General features: G+C 38.0%; 1 protein-coding gene and 1 long non-coding RNA gene across 5 annotated transcripts in view; one reads left to right on the top strand and one right to left on the bottom strand.

The window, feature by feature from the left end:
- The first annotated feature begins 649 nt into the window (after positions 1-649).
- Positions 650-12426, top strand: part of TEX264 (testis expressed 264, ER-phagy receptor) — a 163246-nt gene continuing 151469 nt past the window's right edge. The window contains exons 1-3 of one of the 4 annotated variants that reach the window (XM_034439939.3): positions 650-1070; positions 10023-10063; positions 10850-10889. The gene's annotated coding sequence lies outside the window, so the exon portion shown is untranslated. The other 3 variants (XM_034439957.3, XM_087887713.1, XM_034439948.3) reach the window with 3 other exon arrangements.
- Positions 7636-9667, bottom strand: LOC132710839 (uncharacterized). Its single transcript, XR_009621565.2, has 2 exons — positions 9448-9667; positions 7636-8270 (listed from the first exon to the last, which is right to left on the bottom strand). It is a non-coding gene; the product is annotated as an uncharacterized LOC132710839 (long non-coding RNA).

Raw genomic sequence — 12426 nt, forward strand, 5'->3', positions numbered from 1 at the left:
GGGGTCTCCAACCTTGGCAACTTTACGACTTGTGAACTTCAACTCCCAGAATTCCTCAGCCAGCCTGCACTGGCTGAGGAATTCTGGAAGTTGAAGTCCACAAGTCGTAAAGTTGCCAAGGTTGGAGACCCCTGATCTAGTCCAACCCCCTGCTCAAGTAGGAGAGAAGCATTTTAAACCATCCCTAACAGCAACATTTCTTTGGTGCAGGGCAAATGGAACTTCTTCCCCTTCTCTGGAAGGAATCTTCTCATGACCACCTCCCTCCCAATCTTAAAATGCCACCGTTCAAGGAGGCCTATCAGGTCTGAGCAGCAAAAATCCGGAGGACCCTTTAGAAGGATGCCAGAAAACATCATTGTTGCCTGGTATTTGTAAGCCCTGCCTGCTGCTACCTAGTCCCACGTACGTCCACCCACCCCTCTGCTTTACACCTATTTTCCTAGAAGGCGGCATGGCCAACAATGGTAGCCCCCCTGATGTAACTTTCCCCAAGGGAGCGACGAAACTTTCGAATTGCTGCCTGCTCAACTCGCAAAAATATGAGAGTTGACTCTGCATCCGGACACGGCCTTAAAACAGGCACTAAAATAAGGTTTCTTTCCCCTCCGTCCCCTCCCCCTCCCCCTCCCCCCCCGCCCCCGCCAGTACAGAGGAAAGCGTCAGCTAAAAAGTCACGGAAAAATGCTGTAAACCCAGCCGAGCGGGGCCCAGACAGACCGCCTTTTCACCGGCCCCCACGTGCTAGTCGCCCTGGTCCACGTAGGCAGAAGAGGCAGGAGGCCTTCTCCACCGAGCTCAGTCTGCATTGCCACTTCCCGCTCTCCCCCCCCCCAACCCAACTCGCCAAAGCGGCTGTCGGAGCCTCGCTGGCGGCTCAGTCCCTTGTGGCGCGCTCCCGCCAGGGCACGTGCACGGCGCGGTGGGCGGGGACGCGCTTGGCGGCGGCGGCCGCCTAGCCAGGCGCGTCCCCGCGCGGAGCCTACTCAGCCTCGAGACTTGAGCCGGGAAGCTGCCACTCGCTCGCCGAAGCGGCTCTGCTGCCCATCGCTGTGACGGGAAGGGAGGGGGTGAGTCGGAGGGGCGGGTGGGAGGGAGCGAGGCGATCCCGGCGGCTGGATCCTGCAACGCAGGGGAAGGAGAAGGGGGAACCCTGAAGGAGCAGGTGGTGGTCCCAAGTTGATCGTGGGTGGGTGGCTTATGGGTGTCTGCTTAGGTGTCAAATGGTCGCTGCTGGGCGGAAGGGAAGTGGGGCTTGGAGGGTCGGTCGGCCTGGCGGGGCTGCCTCCTCTCCCCGATCCTTGGAGCGAGGTGGTGGGCATCGAAGGTTGACAGACAGGAGGTGAGGGGGGGGGTGAATGGGGGGCGGGAGCGATCCCTGGGGATCCGAGGGGCGGATAGTCCTATGAGCAGATGGTCTTGTGGGTTCCCGGGATGGGTGGGATCAGCAGGGGGGGGGGGTTGTAGAGAGAAAAAGGGAGCCTTGGGGTGGAGGGTGTTGGAGGAAGAGGCAAGAGGGGCTGGAGTCCCTTTGCCTGGATATCAACAGTAGCTCAGCTGGGACTATCAGGTTGTAGGGGGAGCAGAAATAGTTGGCTGTCACTTTTCCTCAATGTTGGTGAGGGAGAGATTCACATCTTGGGCCTGGCTGTTTTAGAGATCAGAAGACATTTGGATATAATGGGAGCAAGGGATCAAGGTCTGGGATGAGAACTTTTCTTAGAAGGAAAACACGCAAGCAAGCAAGCAAACAAAGCCCCAATAGTTTACCAACCTTGAGTTTATTTTTACCATAGACCATCTGTAGGAAAGACTAAAGAAATGATATGCGAATGAGGAGGAAATCTCTGGTTTTCAGTTTTGGTCTTATTAATTTGTGTGATTCCCCCATCTTTATTTATGAACAGTTTTGTATTTTTGTAGGATACTATTATAATATCATTAATGTGTGCAAGCGATGCATGTAAGCGATAGTTTGCATTCTATTAATACGTAGTAGGTTCCTGTGCTTTTCATAACATAGCAACATAACAAGCAGTAATACAGAACTTTTTAAAATGTAAATTGTTATCTTATTTACATCCTGATAAACATTTGTACCTGAAATTCTGGTAGTGGTAAATCTGGTAGCGGAATAGAATTTTTCCAGAAAGAGACCTAAGCAACTTTAATTCTGAAACAAATTAACATCCCAGCTTCACTGTCAATCTAAAACTTTAATTCAGGCATCTGTTTGCCTAATTTATTTTTGCATGCTTACTTGGATATATAAATTATTTTTAGTTCATTTGATCTGACTTTATATGTGTATATATGTAGCTTTAATTTGATGATATGCCTAATCTCACCCTATTGTATATCTATTCATCATTAGTAATTCTCATTGTTTTTTAACATTTTGGTTTCTTTTTAAGCCTTTTCTTCATGCTGTAGTCTAGAACTTTTCTTTGGAGGATATAGAATGAAAACATTGGTTTGATTTAAATACTAAGTTTCTCATTCCCTTGCCACACTGAGATGAAACGTTGAAAGACGAGTAAACATTGCACAATTTCAAATACAGTGAGCTTTAGATGCAGGGAGGATTTACCGGTAGTTGAAGTAACATAATTCAAATGACTCCTTTCTTACTTTTCTGTGGTTTAGTAGTTTATGGCTTTAGGAATATGATTGTAACTGCATTTAAAATCATAGATTACGCTTGGATGGAAAAATGTTTGGATAGGAAAGACAAGTGAGTGACAGCTACTGAACTGGCTTTTAACCAGACTTGCTGTTTGGATCATATTTTGGACTTGACCCAAAGATTCATTCCATTCTGGTAGTTGTCTTTACCAGCAGTTGCCGTGACAGAAATATATGATTACACTGAGCATTGGGAACATTACAAACAGAATAAAAAAGAAAAAAACCCCTCTCTTTTCACGCAAGTCTCTGCAAATACCAGATATTTGATTTTTCTATTTTTCCAAAATAATGTGTTCACCTGTTAGTGAAATTGCTGGTAAAGAAAGCATATTTCAGAGGTTTCATTAAAAGCAGCCCTAGTTCTTTAAGGAGTAATTGTAAATGTAGATTCTGGCCTTGGAAACTGTGCACGAGCATGATGATCTCATCAAGCCGGTACACATGAACCAGGAAGTAGAATGTTGGTAAAATAAACAGACTGTTTTGGGAGAGACAAAACAGCTCATTGAAGAGAAAAAAGATGAACATGGTTTTGTAATTTTCATTTTCAAGTAGCCAAGAAAAGCAACACTTCCATGTTGTAATAATTTTGTCTGTTTCATTTTTTTCATAAAGTAAGATTTTTCCTCTTGGTATATGTGGAAGATAGTACGTTTAGAGATTATCCTCTGTGCCTCTGATTTTCGCTTCCCAGGTTTAAGAATTAAAAATAAACACTGGAAGAATAAATACACATGGGAGTTACCATAGTACAAACTTTATATTATTTAATGAAAGGCAATTTGTATAATATATCACACTGGAATTAGAACTATAATTTAAAAAAACTAGTATTTTACCTATTTTTATATACTTAATTGTGTGAAATGGCATCCTGCCATTCTTGTCACGGCAGGAAAAGAAGTGGCTTACTACCTTATTTACACCAGTTATAAATACTGTACAATTATAAATTTTCTCTTTCTCTAAAGTTACAACATGTCTCTCTTCTTTCTATATCCTGCCTAATAGTCAAAATCATGTTCATTTTTTTCTGTTTTCTGCAAAAAGTCCATAAGGGTTTCCAGCAATAAATGTAGATGATTGTCTTTTCTCTAATCAAATAAATCAATTTGGCCATCTCATCCATCTCATCCATCCATCATCTTTACCAATTGTAAAGATTTCCAATTTTAAATAATGCTGATTCTTTCCATTTTTGTGCATGCAATAATCTGCTGCAATAATCCTATACAAAATCAAAGTTCCATAACTTTTTTCCAATTTTTTTATCCATCAGTTCCAAAAGAAAGACCTCTGGTTTCAATTTTACATAAAACTTAAAAATCCTCTGAATCAATATATGTATTGGAATTCAAAATTTTCTTGCTTTTTTAGATGTCTATCTAACATGATAAAGTGTCCCTGTAGTTCATATGTTCAGGATAAATTTGAAGTACCTTTATACATTTCAGACATTTTTTCTGGTACATTTCATGTACCAACCATACATCATTGTATAAACATTATCTTTAAGATTATAACATAATACAAATTTCAATCCTTTCAACTATATATTTTCTCTGTATATTATAACAAATTTTAGCCCATTTTATTTATTTATTATTCATATTTCTATGCCGCCCAGTCTCCGAGGACTCTGGGCGGCTTACACCAAAGACAGTATACTAAATAGCATATTGCCCCCAACAATCTGGGTCCTCATTTTATCATACATTCTTTCACTTGTTCTTCTGCTTCAAATTTCAATAAAATTTAATACCTTTTAGCAATTACATGTTCATAATTTGTACACTATTTCATTTCAAACTCAGTCTTACAGTGCTTAAAACTATTTTTTAATCTACTTTAAATCTTTCTAATAACTGTATACAAATAAAAGAATAATTGATAACTATATTTCTCTGCCACCAGTTCTCTTAATTTTATTTTACATTTCCCTTGACAAAATTCTAATATAATAAGTTAGCTATTTGTGATTGCCTATTATTTCTCATGTATAAAATACTTTTTGTGCTGAAAACCACAAAAGTGTTTTGAGGCATAACCTGGATTTGCATCTATTTCATATTCTCAGTATGACATATCTAATATAATTATTTTTGAAATAATTTACATTGATTTTGTCGTACTAGGTAACCATGCCATCCAAATCTCAGGTCATGTCCTAATCCTCCTTTTTTTCTTTGCATCCTGTAAGGCCTTAAATTTAGTTTATGATTCCCCCCACCCACCACCAAACAAGCTTAGATCCAGGTAGTCCTTGTCTTACAATCACAATTGAGCCCAAAATTTCCATTGGTAAACAAGACAGTTGTGAAATTAATTTTCCCATTTTATGACCTTTCTTGCCACAGTTGTTAAGTGAATCACTGCAGTTATTTAGTTAGTCAAACTATTTACTAAATCTGCATTACTATTAATCTCATCGTCCCTATCACCCATCTCCTTCCACTAATGACTGTATGACTGTAACTTTGTTGCTTGTATCCTTACGATTTATATTGACTGTTTCCTAATACGATTTGATGGCTTATTTGTTCTCTATGATTATCATTAAGTGTTGTACCTTATGATTCTTGGACAAATGTATCTTTCCTTTTATGTACACTGAGAGCGTATGCACCAAGACAAATTTCTTGTGTGTCCAATCACACTTGGCCAATAAAAATTTTATTCCTATTCCATTCTAGTGACATGATTGTTAAGTGAATCTGGCTTCCTCTGATTTTGCTTGTCAGAAGGTCACAAAGTTGATCACATGACTCTGGGACACTGCAACTGTCATAAATACATGCCAGTTGCCAAGCATCTGAATTTTGATCACGTGAGAATGGTGATGCTACAGTGGTAATAAATGTGAAAAACATAAGTCACTTTTTTCAGGTCCTTTGTAACTCTAAGTTACTAAACAAATGGTTGTATTGTATATCCTTTTGCCATGTTTAAATGGTGCATCATTTCTCAAAACAGGTATTGACTGAGGTAATTTAAATATTTTGTGTAAAATGCAAACCCGAGTAGGATCTTGTCCCAAATACCCTGAGAATATGTTTCTGCACTTATCCTAATTAAGTCAGGTGGCATTGCCCAGAGCCCAAAGAAGGGCTTAATGTTCTCCCCTATATTGTGAATAGAGAAATGGGAGCCGAAACTTGTCCCACATAAACAGTTCCTTGCTGTCTCTTGCTCAAATATTTTTTTGAAATCTTACATGTTTGAAATAATTTTGAATTCTTGAAAGGTATAACTTCAATGTAAATTAGAGAAACGCGGCTATTTGCTTTGCTGTTTAAGAAGTAACTGTCTCTCTTCATCCCTAGGTAGATTTAGTTGGTTAAAAGGGAGAAGACACTGTTAAGTTCAGAAGAGCAGGATAGGCGAAGCAGCAATTCCTGATATTCCAATGGATGATTTATGGCATGGTATCTATGACATTATTGTCTATGACAGTAAAATTAAATTACTTTCAAATTGGGCTCCACCCCTAGTATCTTAATTAACAATTCATATTGTTTTCTTCAGAATAATATGGAGGCATCCTAGATTGCCTACATCTAGGATGTTTTTAACTTTCCAATCTGGCCAATAGTAGTGATATTTCCTGGTAGCTTCCCGTCTAGTTAACGTGATCTGACTCTACCAAACTTCTGAGGCCAGATGAAGTCAGCAAACACAGCTTGGGCAACTGTGCAAAGAATAATAATATTGGAAGTATGCTATGTGGGGCAGTAGTGCCATTTTACTTTGGTAAGATCTAGGGAACAAATTTGAAGCCAGTGCTATTCTTGTCACTTATAAAGATATTAAATGATCCCCAGAGTATAGCTCTATACTTAACTGTTTCCCATTTTAGACGTTTTTGAATGTTTGAAGCCACCACTTAAATGCAAAACTTGACTGTGTTATATAGATCGTGTTTACCCAGAAATAACCTCGAGTTTAATCATGCATACTCCTAATTAAACATACTCAGGTGTAACCTTTAAATGTAATCTTATAATATGGGCTGATGTACTTGTAATTACAATATAAATACAGCTAACTTAAGGGAAAAAATATGCAATTTCCAGTACTTCCTTTAGCATTTTTTTTAATGTCTTGCTTCTGGGTATCCTAGACTCATGTAATAAGCCACTTGCAATGGGATAAACAGGATGCTGGATTATAGAGATATAAAGTCATCTTGTGCTTATGTGTGGCCTGGATTTTCCAGGAATGAAAACAAAAGAACAGGGAAGAGTGGACATTACTTCTCATTTTAATCTTACTAGCCTATGTTTTTATATAGGAGATCTTTGCATGGACAACTTTTTTACTATTTCTGAGTCTGGAACCATTGGTTTAAATTGGTTGTGTTTTTATATATGCCTGCCCCCATTTGCTGTTTAGATATGCAATGGGATTCAAATTTGCAGAGGTATCCAAATTCACTGAAGGCAATTCAGGAAAGGTAGATACCTCTATACCTGTTTGAATGTGCATCTGATTTATTTTTCCTCCCTGGTTTGGAATGTGTCCATACTTAGGAACCTGCCTTCTGGGTACAAGTGTTCTTTCTTGGCCCTGGATATAGAATGCCATGGTTGGTTTTGTGGGAATGGTAAACATTACGGAATTAATCAGTTCTTAATTTTTTTAAAATCTTACATTTTAAAAATTTATTGCTTTAGGCTGCTTTGAAAGCTGTATGAACAAATAGGCACATATAAATAATACTACCCAATTTTCTAAATAAAGTTAGAATTTTATGGGTTTGGAGCTTAATTGGGAACAAAACATTCAAAAATGACTGCGGGAGAAATTGGTGAATAGGGAAAGGCTTTAAGAAACTCAACTCTATCTCCTACACAGAGTCTTCATTGACGTTACAGGAGAGGAAGGGTGGATTGTAAATGCTTTGTGAGAGTGAATATCACTTTGGAAGATAGCATTATTGCTAAAAGATTTGGTTTTCAATCAAGCATTTTTATTGATCTGCCACTGGCAGTAGTTCACTTGAAGGACTTTTTCCAGCTGAATCATTTGCCCAATTGAGGTAGAGCATCTAGATCTGGGCTACAAATCCAGATAATTATTAGATCAGGGCTGTCAAACTCCTGGCCCAAAGGCCGGATGCGTCACGCACTGGCCATGTCCACATCCAGTTTAGCAAAGGGAAAAAAAGTCCCAATATGTCACGTGATGCCACCATGACGTCTTGAGTTTGACACCCCTGCATTAGAGTATCAACAAAGAGATAGAGAAGGCTCTAATTCTGTGCCGCCATTTGGTAGTCATCTGCATTTTTGCAGCCCAGATTTGGTAGGTGTAGAATGAGTTGTTGGGTCACGCTTGCCTAGATTTTCCGATATTTTCTTGCTTCAGTTATTGTAAAGTCTTGTATTTGGAGTCTTCTTTAAAATAGTTGAATTTGCTATTCGTCAAAATTAGAATTGCTAGCTTATCAATTGGCATAGGCTTGCCAGTCGCTTGTCAGCTGTTCAATGTGGCTTAAATCAGGTTGCTTTGAAATATGCTTTCTTCCATCAGTTTAGGAGATTGTAATGTGTCCCTTAAAGGCTGTGCTCCAGAGTCGCTCTCTGTTTTGAAGTAAAGTGGATAATTATTAGAATGTTCCCACTTTAAAAACAATTCTGTTTTCAATGATTTGGACCTTCTATGACAGTGATGGCTAACCTTTTTGCCATCGCGTGCCAAAAACGGGGGAGCACAGGGTGGGTGGTCGCGCGTGTGTGCCTACAGCCATACTTATAAGCGCCCTGTCCCCCACACATGTGTGCGTGCCCCCCCATGCTCCCCCTGCTTCTGGCACGTGATGGCACGGTTGGCCTGGTAGGCTCGTTTTTTGCTCTCCCCAGGCTCCAGAGCCTCTCTAGGAGCCTGGGGAGGGCAAAAACGGCCGTCCCGACCCGTCTGGAGGCCCTCCGGAGGCTGGAAACAGCCTGTTTCCCTACTTCTGGTGGGCCCAGAAGGCCCAAAAATCAGCTGATTGGCATGCGCATGCCTGCCGGAGCTGAGCTCACATGCCCACTGATATGGCTCCATGTGCCACTTGTGGCACGCATGCCATAGGTTTGGCATCACGGTTGTATGAGCAGAACACACCTCTGTTAAAGCTGTTCTTTCCTCCATACCCCTGGGCTTCTGTATGACCCTAAAAAACAACCCTGCTGCCTCAAAAGTTGAATTTTTAAAATTTCAGATTTCAAAAGTTAGTGCAACATTTAAAGCAATTGCACTGTTTATCCCAAGTGTGCCTTACAGTATGGGCTACACTAATGAATAATAGGGAGATGTGCTTATGCTCAGTGTCAAAGGACTTCTCTTTTTAAATTTTTTTTGAAGCTTTAAAATAGTACCTAATAGCTCTAGTAATTACAAAGGAGAGATATTTTTAAGTTGAAACAACCAGTTTTTGAACACTTTCTAGAGAATCCTGTTTACTACCATCCTAGAGGGCTTTCCAGAGAAAGTTTTTTTTCCCCTGTATACTGAGATTTGTTTGTTGAATTTTTGTATGTTTTCAAGTTCTATAGCCTCTGACTAAATTTTTATGGAGGTTTTTATGGAGGGGAAGCAGAAGCTGCCCAGAAACTGTTTATGGAATAGCATAAAAAGTGTCCTAAATAAATAATAATCAAATCTACTGGGAAACCAAATAGAATTCTTTTGGGTTTGGGCTGCTTCCTGATGAAGGTTCCTATCATTACCAAGTTGTAGCTTTTACTTGGAAGATACAGTTAAGACTGTACTCACCTCTACTTGTTTTAGCCAGTATGCCTGTCCTTGATAACAACCTACCATATTCCATTCAGAGGAATTTACAGGTTTTGATTCTTTCAATAAAATGATGCAAGCAGCATTGTGCAAGCTCCACCCTTTTTGTATATGCATGTGATATCACAATGCACAAACAAAACAGGGTGGAGCATGTCTTGTGTTTTGTTACAATATCTTTCATCATTTGCTTACCTGAGCTATTTTTGAATACCTCTGGTTTCATCCACATTGGGTGAATCAGCAGTGATTTGAGATTATGGCTTGAAAGAATATACTATAATCTCTTTCCTTTCTAAACTCTCCTCTTCCCATCACTGTGAACAGGAACTCTCCCATAGGCATAATTTTTATTCTCTTGGTATGAGCATATGTGATTTCTTCCCATCCTCCCAGGTAGAGATTCGTTTATAGGAGGAATGCTTCTCGATTTCTATTCTTACTGGATCTTTTGCTTACAACAGTGAAATATTATAGAGCAGTGATGTTCTAATGTAAAATTTGAAATTATGAAATCAGGCTATATCAATAAACTTTTGTTTTTTTTTCCCCAGAAAGCAAATATTGAATCAGAAGATCTTGTGATATTCTTCAGGTAAGACCAATGTGTTTATTGAAGAAGTGTTTGTCTTAAATTATGAAATTTCTGAAAAAAGAATGAAACAGTGGACAAATGTCAGCTTCAAGAAATAATGTTCGTTCTATCTATCTATCTATCTATCTATCTATCTATCTATCTATCTATCTATCTATCTATCTATTTATCATATTTATTTGCCACCCATCTTGCCACAATTATGTCTGATTGCTTTGAGATTCAATATCGTATTGATACCTCTCTTGAGCCTAAGAACTATATTGAGTGATAACTTTATCCAGACGTACTTTAAAGATAGATTAATTCATGGTGTCATCCATCAATAAAAAGTCAGTTGTGTGTATTGCTGCCTCATGAATTATTTGGCCTTCGGGTAGTGGTTGATTCATTACATGCAGGGTTTTTTTCCCAGGCATTTTTCTATATTCATGATTTGTCCAACAATTGTGCGAATCACTCTCAAATAATCATGCCAGCTTTCATGTAGATGCAAATCCTTTGCTGCCTGCAAAATATGCCATTCATTTAAATGAAATTGGGAAAATATTAGAGTTAGTTAAATGTGTTGGTTGTTAGATGCTCTCAAACAATGTACAGTGAGTTAGGCAATCTGTTAATCTGAAGAAATGAAATCAATGTTAAGTTTATACATCTTTATGCACACACATTTCAATTGGCATTTGAAGTTCTGGGTGACATAAATCTTTTTTTTTTACTGTTTTAGAATCTTTACTTTAGAATTTTGCAAGTTAATGTAACTACTTTTTCATTCTTTTTTTTTAGGAAGATTGCTTTGGAGAGGACAGTTTGGAGAAAGAAACATGTATGTTTGATTTATTTCGAACTCTCACTCTAATTGCTTTTCTGTAGGATTCCACTTATGTGCCCCAAACTATAAACATAACACTTGGAATCTTGCAGGGATAAAAACAGGTTGAAGAATGGTATGATTTGCAATATATATCTGAGTTGATAGGATTTGAATTAGAAATCTTATACCTTTGCAATGCTGTATCACTATCCAGATTGTCACATCATGAATTATTATTTTGGTAGGTAAAGAAATGGCACTAATGTTGGGTTCCATACATCTTATCAATTTAATATGTAGTTTGACTCTTTGAAATTGGAGTTACAAGAGTTGGAATTCCAATGTTCTCCAAGTATTTTGGATGACGATTCCTATAATCCTATCAGCAATACTGGCTGGAGCTAATGAAATCTGAAACATCTGGAGGGCATTGTATTGCCTGTCCCAATAGTACACTAATGGGATAGAAAAGCTTAAGGGAGTTCCAACTCCTGATGTAAAATGGGAAATGGGAAGAACAGAGGTGAGCTGAATCAAGAGAGAAATTCATATTTAAAGGCTCACTGATGCAACAATTAAACAACACTTGGTAACTTTATTTATGTTAACAATTAGCTATTTCAAATCAGTTTGTTAGGAATTATAACAAAGTCTTGAAACTTATAAGTAATTTTTTGATGTTATAATATTTCTGAGGTTTACCGTGAAGATTTTGAAAATTAGGAATATATAATAACAAATGTTCAATTCATTAGGAGTCCTGTATGTTTGGAAGCTATTTATGTACAAATCTACAAGAACAGCATCACATTTTTACTTAATATAATATTATTTTGACATTTTTTCAAGGAAATATTTGCTTTATTGGTTGCTTGGCAGTTGAAAAATATAAATAATAATACTAATAAACAATTCAATTAAACTTTGATTTAACTGACCTACAAATAAGGACTTTGGAAGCAATGGGTAACTGTTGTATCTGAAATACTCCTTACCTAGCTGCTAAAATTATGCTAATTTTAATCTTAATTTTATGGCAACTAAAGGGATTTGTCATTTGTGTAGTGGCATCATTAAATAAATAATATAAATTGCTGCAATGATATGTTTTGAATTTAACAGAGAATTAGAAGTAACTGACAATTGCTGTCCACAAATGTTTGTTAAAATGAGTTTCATATTAAAGAAGCAGTAATAATTTCAAAACAATTATGTTAATAAAAAGAAAAAAAGAAAAAATTACTGGAAAATTATGTTATAAACAGAGCAATACCAAAAATGTTGACCATATTATTTCAAACTTTCTTCCTTGCCCCGGTTAAATACACAAAACAAGCAAACAGAAAACTAATTCAGATGTTAATGTTCACAGACAACACAACAGCAGTGTATTGCTATAAATAGAGTACAGATTTGTCTATTGTTTACTAATTCTTTTAATTATTTCCTTGCTCAAAGAATTAACAGTTCTTGTCACATCAAAGTAGCAACACCTCATGAGTTTTGTCTTCTGACCTCCATGCTTGTGAGAAGAGTGGAGTCTTAAGAG

Source organism: Pantherophis guttatus, chromosome 2 (assembly GCF_059756535.1).
Source record: "Pantherophis guttatus breed Tessera chromosome 2, ASM5975653v1, whole genome shotgun sequence".
NCBI lineage: Eukaryota > Metazoa > Chordata > Lepidosauria > Squamata > Colubridae > Pantherophis > Pantherophis guttatus.